Raw genomic sequence first — 17,947 nt, 5'->3', positions numbered from 1 at the left:
TCCTTCATCTACATTTAATATCCAGCTATGTCCCCAAAACAGCACCCATGTGGGCGCCCCACCTGCTCTGCTGCCTACACCAGAGGTGGAGAAGCTCCACAGCCAGCGGGGCCAATTTTGAGTGAGATCGCATCAAAATTGGGTGAGATTTCACCCCAAATCAGCTCAATTTTACCTGAAATTGATGCCAACGATGGCGGCACTTCTCTGCCAGTGGCAGATGCAACAGGGTGTGTGGTGGCAGCAGAGTGGGTGGTGCAGGCAGCGGCGACAGCAGCAGGTATGGTGGTGGCAGGAGAGGTGTCGCCCCTGATAGTTACACCTGTAGACATGTGTTAGTGTAATGTGATTATGGACACACAAATGCTCAGACACTGTGGGTGCCCTGTTTACATTAGGTTCTACTCTTCTGGTCTGGGGCAGCGTCTCAGAAGCCTTGGACACATCTGGCTCATCAGACTATTAATTTTACTGCAACTAGAGACTACCTTCTCAAATAACAGCACACAGTCTTTACAATGTCATGCTAGCAAGATCAGATTATTAAAATACTGTAGAAATAATAACCAGCTCTATCATTTACAGAAAGCCCAGTACTAAACACTCTCCAATTTTGACTGTCCTATACCTTAAAAAATCAGATGTCATCTATTTCATTATTATAGCATTAAATATTTACTCATGTTTTATATTATGTATGATGAATTCTTCGTATTTGAAGTATCTTCATTTTGAATATCTCGGATAAGATGTGGCAAACCATTTGGGTGTTATCTTAAGAAATTCAATGCCCCTGTGTCTAATCAGATCAGATGTACTTACAAGCAATGAACAATAAGGTCAAACCAGTTAAAATAGATGTGTTGATTATGATTATTTTTTTCTTACAGGCAAAGTTATTCCCTATAAAAACCTGTACAGTGGTGCCCCGCAAGACGAAATTAATTCGTTCCGCAAGTTTTGTCGTCTAGCGAATTTTTCGTCTTGCGAATCACGAAATCCCATAGGAATGCATTGAAAATCAATTAATGCGTTCCTATGGTCGAAAAAAGGCCAAACAAAGCCAAATTTGGTACAACAACAGTTTATTAACTGCTCTTTAAAGTCACACATACTGTAAAGAGCAGTTCAAAAATTGAAGGGAAAATAAATTAACTTTATAAACATGACAGAAAAACATTTAAAAATCAACAAAGTGTACAGTACATTTTCTAAGACTCTGGGGGACCACTCGAAGAAGGCTCCTCTTCCACTCTTTGCTTCTTGCTCAAGAACCTGTCCATAGTCTGCTGCTTCATCCGCCTTTTCAGCACCTCCCTGAAAGGTGACATGACCCTCGTATCAAAAAAGTTCCCAACGTCATGTGCCACGTGCTTCTCAGGGTGGTGCTGCTCTGCAAAAGTCTGCACCTCCTTCCACTTCAGGCAAATGTCCCTCAGTTTTTCGGAGGACAGCCGTTCCTCAGTTGCTTCCTCCTCTTCCAGTGAGGCCTGCTCCTGCGCAGCCTCTGCCTGCAGTTCGACCAGCTCCACGGTGGTCAGCTCGTCGTCGTGCTCCTCCACTAACTCGCAGACGTCCTCCTCCGTGACCTCCAGGCCCATGGTCCTCCCCAAGGCAACAATGTCCTGCACCACTGTTGACTCTGGTGCATCAGAGTCACTTGGTGCCACACAGTCCGGCCACAGGCTGCGCCAAGCGCAATTCAAATTTCTCTGGCTGATCCCGTTCCAGGCCGTGGTGATCATCTTCAAGCAGGTGACGATGTCGAAGTGGTCCTTCCAGAATTCCCGCAGGGTGATGGTGGTGCAGTCAGTCACCTCGAAGCATCGCCTGAAAAGCTCCTTGGTGTAGAGTTTTTTGAAATTGGCGATGACCTGCTGATCCATCGGCTGGAGCAGTGGCGTGGTGTTAGGCGGCAGGAACATGATGTTGATGAAGCTGAACTCCTCCAACAAGTCCACCTCAAGGCCTTTAGGATGGGCAGGAGCATTGTCCATCAGAAGCAAAGCCTTCAGCGGCAGGTCGTTGTCCAGCAGGTACTGCTTGACAGCAGGGCCAAAAGCAAGATTGACCCAGTCCACAAACAGCACACGTGTGACCCAAGCCTTGCTGTTGGATCGCCACATGACACTCAGCCGCTCCTTGTCGATCTTGTGTCTCTTGAAGGCCCGTGGGTTCTCCGAGTGGTACACCAGCAAGGGCTTGATCTTCAGGTCGCCGCTTGCGTTGGCACAGAAGAGCAGGGTCAGACGGTCCTTCATGGGCTTGTGGCCAGGCAACTTGGCCTCCTCCTGTGTGATGAAAGTCCTTTTGGGCATCCTCTTCCAAACAGCCCGGTCTCGTCGCAGTTGAAGACCTGCTGTGGAACGTAGCCCTCCGTCTTCACAACCTCCAGGAACTCCGCTGCAAAGTCTTCAGCCGCAGAAACATCAGAACTGGCAGCCTCTCCATGCCAGAAAAAAAAAACACAAGCTTCCAGATTCTTGCAAACCCCTCTCCAACTGTTCCCCCAGCCACCCAGCACACAGAAATTCAAATCCAGAATTTTTTTAAAAAAACAGCAGAGTGGCCCAATGGTCACAGAAAATCATAAAAATGCAGAAAAAAACACACAAGCTTCCAGATTCTTGCAAACCCCTCCCCAACTGTTCCCCCAGCCACCCAGCACACAGAAATTCAAATCCAGAATTTTTTTTGAAAAAACAGCAGAGTGCCCCAATGGTCACAAAAAATCATAAAAATGCAGAAAAAAACACACAAGCTTCCAGATTCTTGCAAACCCCTCCCCAACACCAAGTCCTTGAATTCCAAACACCCCAACCCAAAATCCAAAACCCCCCAAAAAAGTTTTAAAAACTTAACTTACCAAATGGCTGCAAAAGAAGTTCTGGAAAAGCTTCAAAAATCACCAAAGTCTTTAAAAACCTCAAAAAAGGCTACTATGTACACTGCGTTCTATGAGTTGCTCCTCGAAGTCAAGTCGCAACTGTATTAACAGTGTTAAGAAAAAGGAAACAAACTTGCAAGACGTTTTCGTCTTGCGAAGCAAGCCCATAGGGAAATTCGTCTTGCGAGGCAACTCGAAAACGGAAAAACCTTTCGTCTAGCGAGTTTTTTGTCTTGCGAGGCATTCGTCTTGCGAGGTACCACTGTATAATCTAAACAGTTTTAGAGCTATTTGTCTTCATGTTTTCATAAATAAAGTGTTACATGTTCATGCTCAGGGTATGAAATATTTCATTAACAAAGTATAAATAAATAAGTTAATGTGTGCCTAATATTTTATTTAAGCTATGGGCTCTGCAAAACCATTATTTAGACAGACCTCTGCTCCAATCAGCTTACGGTCTTTTCTGCATTTCCTGTCCTCGGCCCTCCATTTTCCAGCATTCAGCACCATTTCTTGAATAGTGCATACTTCATCAGTATTCACAGTCAGCCTATGGACTCAATTATGGGTGTAGAAATTATGTTTCAGATTTTGTCAAACTTGCATCAAATGTGAATGACCTTCTCCCGAATTACTGTTGAATGAAGTCTCATGACCCCAAAAGGTATAATAGACACATAGCATAAATCCCTCATAAGAAATATTTTAATTGTTTTACAATAGATTTAAGCAGATATTTCTACAAATAGAAAAGTCTTTCCACTAATTTTAACAACTATGATCTTTGGGCTTGCTTTATCGTGTCTGCTCCACATTTTATGGCTATGTTGAAATTACTGTTCACTTTTAAAAGCCATATTTGATTAGGAAGAGATTCATTCCAAGCATTAATTGAATCCATAATAAGAGGTTATTTCTGCATGTGAATTATAATATTGGGTCAGCATCACAGAACCCAAAGCAAGAAACCTAAACATACCCAACTGACTAGGGGATGAAATACCACTTCTGTGCCACACAGCGTTTAAGGGCTGGTGCAATCAGATAGCAAGCTAAGCGACTGTCTACCATTCCAGGAACACCCATGTCGAATGAGGCACTGCTGCACTCTTGAAGGAGGTGCAGTGAAGCAGCTTAGTAGCTCATCTGCTAAGTAATGCCATCATGATCCCTCAAGTATCATGACTGAGAACCTTCTGATCTCCATCAGCTGCCCAAGCATAGACTCAGTTGTAAAAGGGGGGAAAGGAAAGGACTTAAGGGTGTTAAATCTGGTAACCAGAAAATAATACCTGACACATTTTGATTATTTAGTGTGCTGCTGTTGTGCTGCTCAGCATACGATCAGATGTGTATACACAGAGGGAAGAGAATGCTAATTTGCCTAGAGCAGCAAGAAACCTTAGGCCAACCCTGCAGTTGTTATAAAACAATCAGCAGTATCATGCAGCAATCCTTTCTTTTGAAACGCTGCTTTTTTCTTGACAGGCACAGTATATATGGACACACATTTCTTAAGGCAAGTCCAAATTCTGCCCCTGTTCACATGTTTTGTCTCTGATACACTGAGCAATCACCTTGCTCCTTGCAACATAGTACTCAGTTGTTCTTAGTTTCTCTGTCTACTTTCATTCATTTATCCACCGCCGCCTTCTCTCTGCTTCAAGGCTACCCTGAGGCATCCTACTTCCAGTCTGTGTCAAGATGTCTTGACGTGGCCTCGAAGCGTGAAGTCTTGAAGCATCCTGGCAGCATTTTAAAGCCAGCTGCAGGTGACTGAATGTAATACAGATGGGGGGAAATGACAATAAATGCTTGGATCTGATCCGTTTGCCCCAGTTTTGGTGCTCTGGGCAGGCACTTGTTTGCTTTGCTCTCATTTTTTCCTGCTTGCAGTATTCCCAAGGGTCTACTTCTTAAGGAAGGAATTGCTGTGCTAAGTGTTTTTATTGACATTGTAGGTGCATTCCAATAATCAGAGCTTTTGTGGCTAGATTGAAGCATGAATTTGCAATACAGATATATCATGATGCTGCAAATATGAACATCATACTGTGTTGTCCTGACCTAATTTCCCACTTGCTAAATACTTTTACCAAAGCCATTGGAAGCTGTAAGCTACACTTAGCCTTTCTGAAAAAGAAACAGTATATGATTTAAGAAATATTTGCAACTCTAGCCAGGGATTCTACCCATGTGTAAAACCAACTTGTGAGCTAAGCTCTGCCCACCGCCATGAGTTGCAGGGCATTATTACTATTACTATTACTATTATTACTATTATTATTAGCACACCTGCTGCCGCCAGAGAAGTAAGGAGAGGTGGAAGTGGATTCCAGCAGGATCTTGTGGAGCTCTTACAATATCTTGCCAGAACTCAGAAGCTGCAGCTGTGCAACCCAAGAACTGAGCCTTCAGTGTGGGAGGAGCACCTTCCCGTTTTGCCTCAGGTGGTGAAACCAAATGAGCCACCCCTTCTGATGGCAGATTCTGACAAAAGGCTGTGTGATGTTGGTCAGTTACAGCTAAGAATGGGCAAGTCTGTCAATTTCAGTTTCACTCTGGGCGGATCTACACACAGGGAGGGGAAACGCTATAAATAAGTCAGAAATTAAATCGTTAGAACAAAAGAAAAAATGATATGTAAAAATCACATAGGAAATTCTTTTGCTCTCTGGCGCCATCTTGTGTTGTATGTTTATAATGAATTCAAACTGTTGCTTTTTGACTAGTTTAGCTGAGTCCTCGGTTACTCATTTTTTGAATCTTAAATTCAGTTCTTCACATTTCAACATCATTTTGCATACACACACACACACACACACATGCTTGTATGCAATTGCCTAATACACTTACTTTTGCAAAGCTTTACCCTCATTACTTGTCTAGAGAATTGCACTGCAGAATTCAGGGAAGTGTAAATTTTGAAAGATGGCTGTGTTTTGGTTTCAGTATTGTTTTCCCTGGGGTTCTGGTACAGATCGGAAGGTAAAGAAAGGCAAGGTCAGACCTTTGGAGGCACCTCTTCAGATATTTGGGGCCCAAGTCATTTAGACTTTGTTCTCAGGGAAGCTTCTAACCAACCAAATTCACTCAACATAGCAAGATGTGAATTGGAAATGACAGGAATGTTTGGGGTGAGGGTGGCACACACAACCTCAGATGCCTGCCATATGTTATTCCCATATGCTTATAAAGAGTTGACTGAATAGGGCTCATGTTACCATTACAACAGGGGTATCTAAGCTCTGGCCATCCAGCTGTTGTGAGACTGAAACTCCCATCAGCCCCAGCTGGCATGGCCTATAGGGATGATAGGAGTTGTAGTCCTACAGCATACAAGGGTCCATAGATTAGCCATTGTTGGGGCAGCTGCTGTAGTTGCCAGAAATCATATATGAAGAAGAGTTGCATTAGTCTGCTCAGATCTCCTGATATACGTATGTACTTATACGATAACACATGAGACGTGTGTATTATACATTTATAAATCGCATCATACATAAACAAATGCACATTTCCTGCATGTATCCAATGTTGTTTTGCATTTGCATGTTCATTTTTGGAGTGTAGTGCTGAAAACACCAAGGTCATGGGTTCGATCCCCATATGGGCCACCTGCATATTCCTTCGTTGCAATGGGTTGGACTAGATGACCCTTGGGGTACCTTCCAATTATTTCATTCTATGTCCTGTGTGCTTGTTAAAATATAATGTGTGTTGCAATTCAGGGGTGATTTTTCTCAGTAGTAGAGCATTTGAATTGCATGCAGAAGGTTACTGATTCAATTCAGGTAGGGCTCAAGTTCCTCCTGTCTGAAACCCTGGAGCGCTGCTGCCAGCCAGTGTGGAGTAGACAATGCTGAATGAGATGGACTAGTCATATAAGGCAGCTTCTTTTCCTATGACTATATCACAAATCTATAAATAAATGTATTAAATGTAATGGATGAATAATGATCCAAATGCATTAGGCCACTGTGCTATTGCCTACTCCTTGTAAATATAATATTGTACAATACACTGTATTACTAAAGCAAAAACAAAGCAAAACTCTTAGACAAAAAAAACTAAAGAAACCAAAGTTGCTTCATTGAGTGTAATGTGCCTGAAAAGTATAAACGTAACCTTGAGTTCTGGCTGACATTATTGCAGTTTATTTGTGCTGGGCACAAGAGGTCTTGCTTGCATCATATATGTTACTAACGCTGCTCACTGCTGTAGCTGAGCAAACAGAAATAATACAGAACATCTGCAGAAATGATCCCAGTATGAAATATTGCTATAATATTGTGTTGTAATCAGAATCACTGATTGTTTTCAATGATAAGAAACAGGTAGCCTCACCGCTTGAAAATTAGACTCTTATCTAAGGAAAATATGACTACAGGATATTACGGTAGTTCTTTATACTTAATGCTTTGATAACTCTCACGATGAAATAGAAACAAACTGGGTTGGTGTTGGTGTTGTTTTTTAAAAATGATACCAACAGCTTCTAAATAAATAACACCTGCTTAACTTGCAATGGGTTGGGGGAAATGTGGCTTGATCAACTTCCATGGCCTCCATAAAATGATTAATGTCTGCAATCCTAAGCATTCTTATCAGGGGGGAAAACCCACTGAATTCTACTTTTCCATGGTGATTTCATACCATTCTGTATAGAGAATCCACTTAAATAGCGTGTTCTGCTTTCAGCGGTTAAATATTTGGAAACCTGTGAGGATAATCCTAAATTTGCATTTGCTAGACATCTTTGCGTGCTTTGGGCATGTAAATTCTCCAGTGGGTGTCATATAATATCATCACTGATCATGAAAACCACAGTTGTATTGTTCCTTGGGGAAAGGGGCCTCCATAGGTATACAGAGATGCAAATGAAACCTGCAAAGAAGAAGAAGTTGCAGTGTGTTTTCTCCAGCTCCTAAGGGGAGTGCTTCTTTTCAGGACGACCCCAGCCTGGAAGTGTTGTTCATAGGTTTAGGCTGCGGCATCTGTGTGCTGTATAGTGCTGGGGGTAAGTTCCAAACTTGAGCATTTTGCTGCTAAACAGCAGGGGATTGAGTGGAGTCTGAAAAATCCTCCCAACATGTTCATTCCTCCCAACATGTCCTTGTATATTAAAGAGAGAGGAGCTTTTGTGCATCACTGCATACACCTCACGGTAGCTGTATTCTGTCCTTCCAGGATATGTATTATAAGCAGTGCAAAGCAAAACTCTCTTCCCAACCTGTATCTCTCTCTCTCTCTCTCTCTCTCCCTCTCTCTCTTCTACTCATACTCTGACTCAGCTGCTCTCAAACATTTATTTAATTGATAGTCTCCTACCATCCGCCTGGTTTCTAGTTTTTTTTTTTAGACACTCCCTTTTTTCCTTCTCCAAGGCACAAGAGAGAACTGCCTATAGAAAATGGAGGAAACAGACATGGCTTAGCATAACAGGATAAAACTCCTGTTGGATCAGGTTAAAGGGTCCAGCTGGACCTCAGTGCAAACGTGCTCTCTCTCTTCACTTGTGAATCTCAACAATTCATATTCAGAGGCACACAGTATCTAATACTGAAAGTTATATGTAGCCATCAATATGTACCCACATGTTATTTGTCAACGATGCTCGGTCATATGTTGTTTTTGCATGCAAGGTATCTCATAATAAAAATGACGAGAAAGTACCACTGAAACTTGATTTGCTATCATTTCCCCCCCTAACTTTAAAATAAGACCAAGCTAATGTATACAAAATCATATTTACATATTCTCCCATTTTGTTGTTAGAACAAATCTGTAATGATAACTAACAAGTAAAGATGTGCCACCATCACTGAAAACTCTTTACCTTTTAAAAATACAGTTTTCGACAAAGACAATACTTTAGGGGCAAGCCGATTTTATTTATGTATCAATTTATATTTCTATAACTTGAGGGGAAAACCTTAAGGTACATCATTTTCAGGTGCTTGATCTTGCCTACCCTATTCCTCAACACCTGAAGATTAACTGGTTAAAAATACAAATAATAAAACAATAAGGTATGATGGAAAAGCAATTATGTGTCCACAAACCAATATAATATATTGGGTAGTTGTTAACACCTTTTGACTCTTACATCAGCCTCCTTACTTGTTGCGGGGGGTGGGGGGCAGAATCAAAGGGAATCTAGATGAACATTGGTGTTTAATTTTCCCCATGCTAAATTTCAGACTCAGGTGGACGTTCAGCAGCTGAGAACTGGCAGGGACTATTAGGTTTTTGATTTTTTGTATCTGATAATAGAAGACACTAGGTTCCATTAAGTGACCCTTCTAGACCTTCATCATACTTGTGGTGCACACATTCTCCCTAATGGCTAAGGTATACCTTTTACCATGCTTAGGGTTTATTTGCAAAGCTTTAGCAAAGCAAGGGGGCATATGTAAGGTTGTTTCCATTGTTATTTAAGACTAATTCAGATGTTGCCTGAAATATCACTGTTAGCTGACTATTCCAGATACAAACGTTATTAACTCCTGTAAGCAGAAATAGGTGGTTTTGGTGGTTGCTCTGTTTTAGCATTTTGGAAAAATCTGGATTGGCTTTTAATTTTTGATTACTTTTTTATATATACTGATTTCATTGCAACATGTTTCTAGGATAAAATCTAAATACAAGGGAGAGGTGTATAATAATTTGCTGATATGCTTTCTTTTTGTCCTAACTCTAATTAAATCAGTTTTATCTGTAGCATTTAAGGCTTAATAATATTAATCCCTTTTAATCTTACCTGTTATCTTTACAGTGCTATTCTAACAACAAAAATGAGATAATATTTAAATACAAATTTTGTATACCTTAATTAGGTTTATGCAAAGAATATCATTTTATTGCCCTTTGAAGCAATAAAAAACTGGTAGATGAACATTAATATTTTTTCTTCTTGTGTATGAGTCTTCTTTGAAGCTAAACCTTCTGTGTACTCTCAGGCTTCAACTTCTTTGACTTTCAAAACCAGGGTTAAATTATTTACAGAGTAATCATTGAACAAGTTTATTCATAAAAAAGTCCTATTGTGTTCAATGAAATTTATGCCCATGTAAGTATGCATTCAGCTGCATCTTTAGTGAAATAATTTCTGTGTAGCTAGATTCTTTTAGTTAGGCTGGATCCACACTGTTTAACATTATTAGAACGATATTAGATACAGTATACCGTTCTAAAACATCACAGGGCATACTTGTAAATCAAATCTTTTTTACCTTGGTTTCTTTGTGTCTCCCTGCTGCTGTCTGCTGTTCGCTCTGCAGCGCCTTCTGGTGTCACATTTTAATAATGCTTTAAGAACATTAAAAGCAGTATGTCACCTACGTCATGACAACCATTCCTTAACCCTTTTTTAACTTTAAAAACCATGAGTGTAGATCCGACCTTAGACTGAGAACTGTAATCAGGTTGTAGTGGCTCTTTGCAGGACAGCTAAACCATGTGTTTAGGTCCTGCTACCCAGATCACATTCTCCTTAAAATTAGTTGGTCACATGGATGGGCCTTTTGAAACAATATGCACAATGAATGGAATTGTTTTAATGCTGTTATTGTTAGGTAAACATATATTTACCCTTAGGTATTAAGAGGAAGAGGGTTTTTCCTAACAAGAAACCAAGTTTTGAAAAGGTTGTAATGTTTTGTAACTAAGTTATTTCATAAAACTAGGAAATGAGATTTCATATGTGAAATGTGGCTATATACCACCAATTCAAAAATAGAAAATAAGTTGATGGAAAGAGTACACTGTTTTTCCTAGGAGACACTCCTGGAAAAATGAACGTTTTCTACAATAGTGAATCCTCCTAAGGTTAAGAAATTATTTTTTGCAATCTGTTCATACATAACACATAAGACATATCTATTCAATACACTTCAAGCCTGAAGGGTTTGTGAAGCAGAAAATAGTATGAGAAAAATCTCATCTTGCTCACAATGAAATACCCTGAATTCTTTTTGACTGGCTTGTTGCATTTTACTTAAATAATTAGGACCATCTGTTCTGCTATTAAAAAGTTCCAAACATTGTGGCAGACGCGGATATGATTGCAAATCATTAAGCATCATTCTGCAAAAATAAATATGTACTTCTAAAATTAACATGGGGAAATGTTCTTCTGGCACAAACATTTAAACCATATTTGACCCAATAAATGCTTTTCATCAAGCATTTCACAAGCCTTATGGTTAGAAGCCAAGTGCCCTAACTTGCAGGTGCTTTTCAATATGATTTCTCTTTACTTTTCCACTATATCCATAATCTTAATTCTTAGAAATATTATGGATTTCCTCTACCTTTCTTCACAATGATCTGATTTGATTGTAGTGATCTATAAGGCGCCTTCCACAAAAATTGCTGTATGTGGATGAAGAATGCTACCAGTTTATCCACTTAAATTTTCAGGAGTTTTTGTAACTTCTGTGCACATGTATGCACATTCTCAGATCTATTTCAATGGTATTCCACTTCACTCTCAGTCCTGACCGCCTCGCCCCTCAAAAAAACAGAAGCAGAAGCTTTGACATCATGAAGTTCATCCCTTCATTTTCTTCATTGTACATGATGGCTAATGTGAACCCATTTTTTTTTTCCTTGGTGGAAGCTTTCTAATATGCCACATGATCCTGGTTCATAATGTCCTGCAAAAGATATGGGGTGGCTACAAAGAAGCAACCAGGAGTTTGAAGTGAGCTTCCAATTGTTCATTTGCAAGTGGGGCCAGTTAGTTGATCGGTGCTGACAGAGGGATTCATGACAATTGGCTGCATTAGGGACTCCCCCACTGGGAAGTCCATAGTGCACCAATTTGCATCAAATCCCACTTGCTAAAAGGAAGCCTTACTCCATTGTTTTACCAATTGATTTCAATGGAAACTGCTGTGCATGCTTCCACCACCAACCAGCTCATTGGCACTGAGAGCATACCTACGAAGGAGGTAGTTGAAACCATCCATCAGCTGATTGATGGTTTAAGTGACTCCCACCCCTTTGAACTTTGATTGGTGTCCCTCATTTGATATTACGGTATAAAGACTCAGTTGACAGACAGGTGACCAGTCCCATTCACATGCCAAAGTTGGCCCATGGAAAGTATGGGGACATATGGATTTGGCCTACCAGCCAGTTCCAGTTCTCCTCCCCATCCCCTGTGCTATAACTACATGTTACACAACCACAGGATTAGTTCAACACATCACACAAAATCATTTTAATTGCATTTGCTGTGGGTTTTTTTTAAAAAAAACAACAACCAATTATGCAAAAGATTCCTGCATTGCAGGGGATTGGACTAGATGACCCTAGTGCTCCCTTTCCAACTCTACAATTCTATGATTCTATGAATAAGCCCCCATTTCACTTTGACAGATTGGTTTATACCATAAAGCTGTTTTACTTTCGACTGTTCAAAGCAGGGACCACGTCTTACTATGAAGGTGCTTGTAGAATGTCTATAAAAATACATGCCTACCAGGACTCAGTTGAACAGCTGCTCTCTTCATATACATTTTTAATGTTAACATTGTGTACAGTACAGCAAGTGTTATTCAGATAGCAAAATGGCTAGTTTCCTAAAAATACCTAGAATAAAGGTAGTTCAATCCAGGTGCATAAGATAGTATCTGTATAGCCTTTGGGATTGAATAGAATGACTTCTGAATACCTATTTTCTTTTCTATGCCAAAGATAACAGACATTGTTAAATAAACCCATTAGGTATGTTGTTAAGGTAGAAATGTAATTGCCGGAGCACTATGGTGTGTGTTTGTGTGTGTGTGTGTGTGTGTGTGTGTGTGTGTGTGTTCTGTTTTACCGTTGTGTTCCCTGTTGGAGATACATGCCCTGTGGCAAAGAAATCAGAAGTGAACCCAGAAGTATGGAAGGAAAGGTGATGAATTTTTAAAAGCACATTATGTGGAAAAGTGCATTTCAGATTTCTTGTATCTTCCCTTGAAACCTTAATGAGGCTTTTTCTTTCTTGCATGATGCAGGGGGGGAGGGTTGTGAGAGAGGGCTGCCAGATATAAAATAGAATTGTATTACTTCATCCACAAAGCCTCAAGTCCCCATATCCCACCATACAATTGTACAATAAGCAGATGCAAAAACAGCGCAAAAGGGGAAGAGGGAGATCCACTTTACCAAGCGTCATAATTTTGTGCCACCTTAAAGGGACGATACAGCTGTTGTTCAAAGGATTATGTTTTCATTGTCATTTCAAACACAATCCCTCTCTTTCGTTTCTGATAATTGATAACAGAAAATTGTAATGAATTACTGATTGGGGAACACTTGCTTTTGTGGTTACTTGAGAGACTGTTGAAAATGTAGCTCTGTCAGTAAGGCACCCTGAATTACTGCATTTAACAGATTTATTACATGAAATAATTCCAGGCAAAACCATAAATATATTTTAAATGTGGGTTGTTGCCCTTCCTTGGAGGTTTTTAAGCAGAGGTTGGATTGCCATCTGTCATGGATGCTTTAGCTGAGATTCCGGCATTGCAGGGGGTTGGGCTAGATGGCGCTTGGGTCTCTTCCAACCCTATGATTCAATAAAAAAACTGTTTGGTTTTTTTGCTGTCCCAGAATCCTTTGGAATGGAGGGGCAGAAATTTAAGAAATAAATAAACTATTACCAAGGTCTTCTAAAATATGTTGTAGATAAAGAAGCCCTAGGATGGAGTGCCTTGCTCAGAAACAGCATCCTGTAAAACAAGGATATAATCAAAGTCCAGCTGTATAGCTCAGTTGTTTAGAGTATGGTGCTGATAATGCAAAGGTTACAGGTTTGATCCCCATAAGGCAGAAGTTTTCAACCTTTTTGGGTCCATGGTTCCCTTGACCAATATGCAGTCTTTCGGCGGCACCCCTGTGGGACTCAGGAGCCCAGTTATGTCACCCTTGCCTGCAGAGCTGTCAGCCGCACACCCCTCCCTTGTGGAGGGTTCCCTCAGCCTCCTCTTCTCCCTTCTTCTCTGGGCAGCCACAGCTGTCCCGCCTCCTCAAAGAGAGATGCCTCCTCACTTCCCCACAGGGGCCTGGGAGCACCCCCTGGCCAGTCCCAGAGGCATCATTCACCTGGGGAGCTTGCAGCCAGGGCTGCTGCAACAAACAGCTTTACAAGCCTTTGGGAGGCAGGGATGTGAGAAGGCACCAAAGGAAGGAAGGGAAAGAAAGAGGGACCCCTGATCATCATTCAAGGCACCCAAGGTGCCACAGCACACTGGTTGAAAACCACTGCTGTAAGGGACAACTGCATATTTCTGCACTGAAGGGAGTTCAGCTAGATGATCCTCAGGGTCTCTCCCAATTCCATGATTCTATAATCAGTCTATACCAGGGGTGAGGAACCTTGTACCCAGGGACTGAATGGAGTCCTCCTGGCCTTATCTGAAACATTCCCCAAGCCACATCTTCCCCAGTCACATTTCACACCTTCTTGAGCAGTTTTGCCTGGCTAGTTTGCATCCTTGAACTCTGAGAATGCCTGAAGGACAGCGATCGTCCTGACAGTGTGTGCAAAAACTTGCTAACTGTACAGAGGTAAAGTTTACATTTGTTGCTCTGTCCAGTTTTGCATCTGGCTCTTCCTAACCCTCAGGCAGGAACTGGAAGCTTCTACAGGAGCAAATGTGACCCTTTAGCTGTGAAGTATTATTCACCCCAATCTATAGAACATTCGTAGTAAGAAAAGGATACTATGCTGCCTTCATCTTTTAGCTCAATTGAATTTTAACAATATTTTTATTCATTACTAATTTAAAAAAACCAAATGAACTTAAACCTATCCAAGACCAATTTCTGCATTTTATCTTCAGAAAAATCAGGTATAAATGAAGGCAGTGAAACTTCCTCTTGATTTTGCCAGACTGTCATTAATTGATAGAAGTCCTTTTGATTCTTTAATGTATCCATTAAGAATATTGTTATTTTCAGTGTGTAAGGTAACAATCCCATCTGCTCAGAAAGATTAAGATGTTTAAGAGTGCATACAGGGCTAATTCTCTCCTCCCTCCCCCACCCAAAGCAATGGAAATAGATTTACTGCTTAAATTAAGCCACGTGTGGAGCTAGGTGAAAGTTTGTTGAAGCTCACAATCTAAACAGATGTTCTTGTAATTTGGAGCATCATTTATAGCACACATTTGAGGAACACAAATCATACAGAGGCAGTTTACATATGGGGAAAAACAAACCCTAGAGAAAGGCAAGTCAATGTGGGGTGCTTTGATAAACTCCTTTTTTTTTTTGTTTAAGTGTTACGTGATAACAAACATACTGTACATGATAACAAATATAACAGCATATACTACATTCATAATATTCAAAATCAAACTATTATATATAATTATATTCCATTAATTAGGTATAGATTTATATTAAATCTGCAACAAATCACTTTAAACAGATAAATATATATTTATAAAATCTGCATAAATGTAATAGTAGTAATTTATTACGTGAAAGGGGGTTAAATAATTCTAAATTAAACTTTTCTTCATATAAATGGGTGGGGTATGATGATGATGATGATGCAAGAATTCCCCCAGCTTAATCCCACCCTTCGGTGGTGTGGTGAGACTTTTCCTTCTCCTTAATAAGTCCTTATAGAGGCTTCTGCCCCTCCAATGCAGGGGCGGCAGGAGGCACCAAAATATATTGGGCTGCCCCAACAACTACCATGTTCCTTCCCAACCATACTGGGTTCCCGGTGAGGTTTTTAACCATGCCCAGTGGTTATTGGGGTAGAGGTCTGCCCTTCACTCTATTATTAATTGGCCATCTAGAAACAAGGTCAAAAATAGGGCTCCATAGTGATTTTAATTCATTTTTAACAATAGTGTGCATGTGTGTGGTTTTTTTTAAAAAAAAATCAGGATTTTTTTTTAATGCTCAGTTGGCCACAGGAGTCTAATGAGCAAAGGTATATCTGGAGGGGCAGTTTTGCTTTGTTATTGTTTTCATCTTTATTAATATTTGGCTTCTCACAATCTTGACTAAGCCTTCATACAATTCAATTCTTCATCTTCAAAGGGTGATTATATTTTTATTTAAAGCCACCTATATTGGCATTATCAATATTTCAATCTGAATGAAGATCAGCATGCACTCCTGGTTAGAATAATTTAAAAAACAGCTAGTGCTAATATTAGGAAGAGTAGGAGACTATATCTGAGGCTAGAGTGATGCAAAGCTTTTATGCATAGAGAAATATTAAAGAGCACTAATTGCTTTCTGGATAATCATATCAAATACTCCTTTATTTAGTTCCATGTTTCTCTTGGTTTCTCAGGTGAATGGTATATTATAGGAAACTCCAGTGTTTAATGTTTTTCACACTGTTCCCAACATCTTATATTAATTGGTATAAATATTTTCTTTCTTTCTTTCTTTCTTTCTTTCTTTCTTTCTTTCTTTCTTTATTTCTTTCTTTCTTTCTTTCTTTCTTTCTTTCTTTCTTTCTTTCATCTCTCTCTCTCTCTCTCTATTATCTATCTATTTATCATCTATCTATCTATCTATCTATCTATATCTATCATCTATCTATCTATCTATTTATTTCTATCTAGCGTAGAACTGAGAAATGGAAATAGGGAATCTTCTTCTGTGGCTTTTGAATGCCATTCCAGTGGTTCACTGAGATGATGGGGCATTAGAAGGTGCTTTACTTTCAAGTACACAGCCTCACTTTCTTTTCATGCAGTCTCTGACCTTGTCTCTAGTCAGTCCTTCAGCAGAAGCCGGGCACAGAATTTTCCATCTGCCTGCATTTAGAATGGTAGACAATATTGGACACACCAAGGAGCCCCAATTTCAGTTTAGAATTTTTGATTATGACTTGTTTCCTTTCTGAGCTGTTGTGGTTCATGAAATGACAATAGGGGTGTTTTAGTCTGGTGTGTTGTAGGCTATTTTGGTTGACTTGGCCTTCTGTGTTCGTGTCAGCTAAGTTACCATATTTTTCGCTCTATAGGACGCACCGGACCATAGGGGGAGAACAAGGGGGGGATTTTTTGTTCTCCCCCTCAAAAATAAGGTGCATTCAAGAGCAGGTCGGGGAACAGCGCAAAGGCTGCGCGCAGCCTTGCCGCTGCCCCCCCCAGCTTATGGGGCTGGCAGGAGTTCCTGCCGGGCTCCGAAGGCTTGCGGATAGATGCCCGAAGCCCGGGGTGCGCGGCGCTGCGCTCCCCAGGTTTCGGGCTGCAGGCTGCTATCCGCAAGCCTTGGGAGCCCGGTGGGAGCTCCCGCCGGGCTCCCTAGGCTTGCGGATAGCTTCCTGAAGCCTGGAGAGCGAGAGGGGTCAGTGCACACCGACCCCTCTCGCTCTCCAGGCTTCAGTGAAAGCCTGCATTCGCTCCATAGGACGCACACACATTTCCCCTTCATTTTTGGTTGGGGCAAAGTGCACCCTATAGGGCGACAAATACGGTAGTTATTTTTCTCTCTCAAACAAACCAGCAATGACAACATTTCTACAATAGCCACTTATATATTCTAGTTCTTGTTTTATAAATGAAGTATTTTGGAAAGTAAGTCCCAGGGCAGGAACTGTCTTATTTTTATTGATCTGTAAGTTATGTGAAGGGTGGGATAAAAAATAAATCAATTAAATAAGGGTAACTATCATTATCAGAACATGCAGAAACCTTTGGGCTCAACCAGAAATTAAAAAACAAAACAGAATCTCTGTATAATCTCTTGTTCATTTAGCCATCAGAGTGGTTGCCTGTTTGTTAATTATTTAGGATATCAATGTTTTAGATAGGGTGATATTTGCAGCATCCACATATTGGTGGACAGCAAGATAAATGAGCTTACTCTTTCTTTCTTTCTTTCTTTCTTTCTTTCTTTCTTTCTTTCTTTCTTTCTTTCTCTTTTAATAATTTTTATTGAATGATTTTATGTTACAAAAAACAATACAGCCATAGTACCACTAAATATAATTAAGAAATAAAAATTACATACATCAATATTTAGTTTGTTATTTACCGTCTTATTTCCTCCTAAACATTCCATACAAAAACACACATATGT

General features: G+C 40.3%; 2 protein-coding genes across 23 annotated transcripts in view; one reads left to right on the top strand and one right to left on the bottom strand.

Annotated features, from left to right (window-relative positions):
* LOC308595145 (uncharacterized protein) overlaps positions 1–2,999 on the bottom strand; it is a 374,091-nt gene extending 371,092 nt beyond the window's left edge. Inside the window, exon 1 of the mRNA XM_081209165.1 lies at positions 2,988–2,999. The gene's annotated coding sequence lies outside the window, so the exon portion shown is untranslated. The remainder of the gene's footprint in view (positions 1–2,987) is intronic.
* The window catches only part of TENM3 (teneurin transmembrane protein 3), a 1,319,439-nt gene that overhangs the window by 284,220 nt on the left and 1,017,272 nt on the right, over positions 1–17,947 (top strand). The window lies entirely within an intron of this gene.

Source organism: Podarcis bocagei (assembly GCF_964188305.1).
Source record: "Podarcis bocagei genome assembly, chromosome: 9".
In the NCBI taxonomy this organism is placed as follows: Eukaryota; Metazoa; Chordata; class Lepidosauria; order Squamata; family Lacertidae; genus Podarcis; species Podarcis bocagei.
This window is presented reverse-complemented; position numbering and strand designations above follow the sequence as displayed.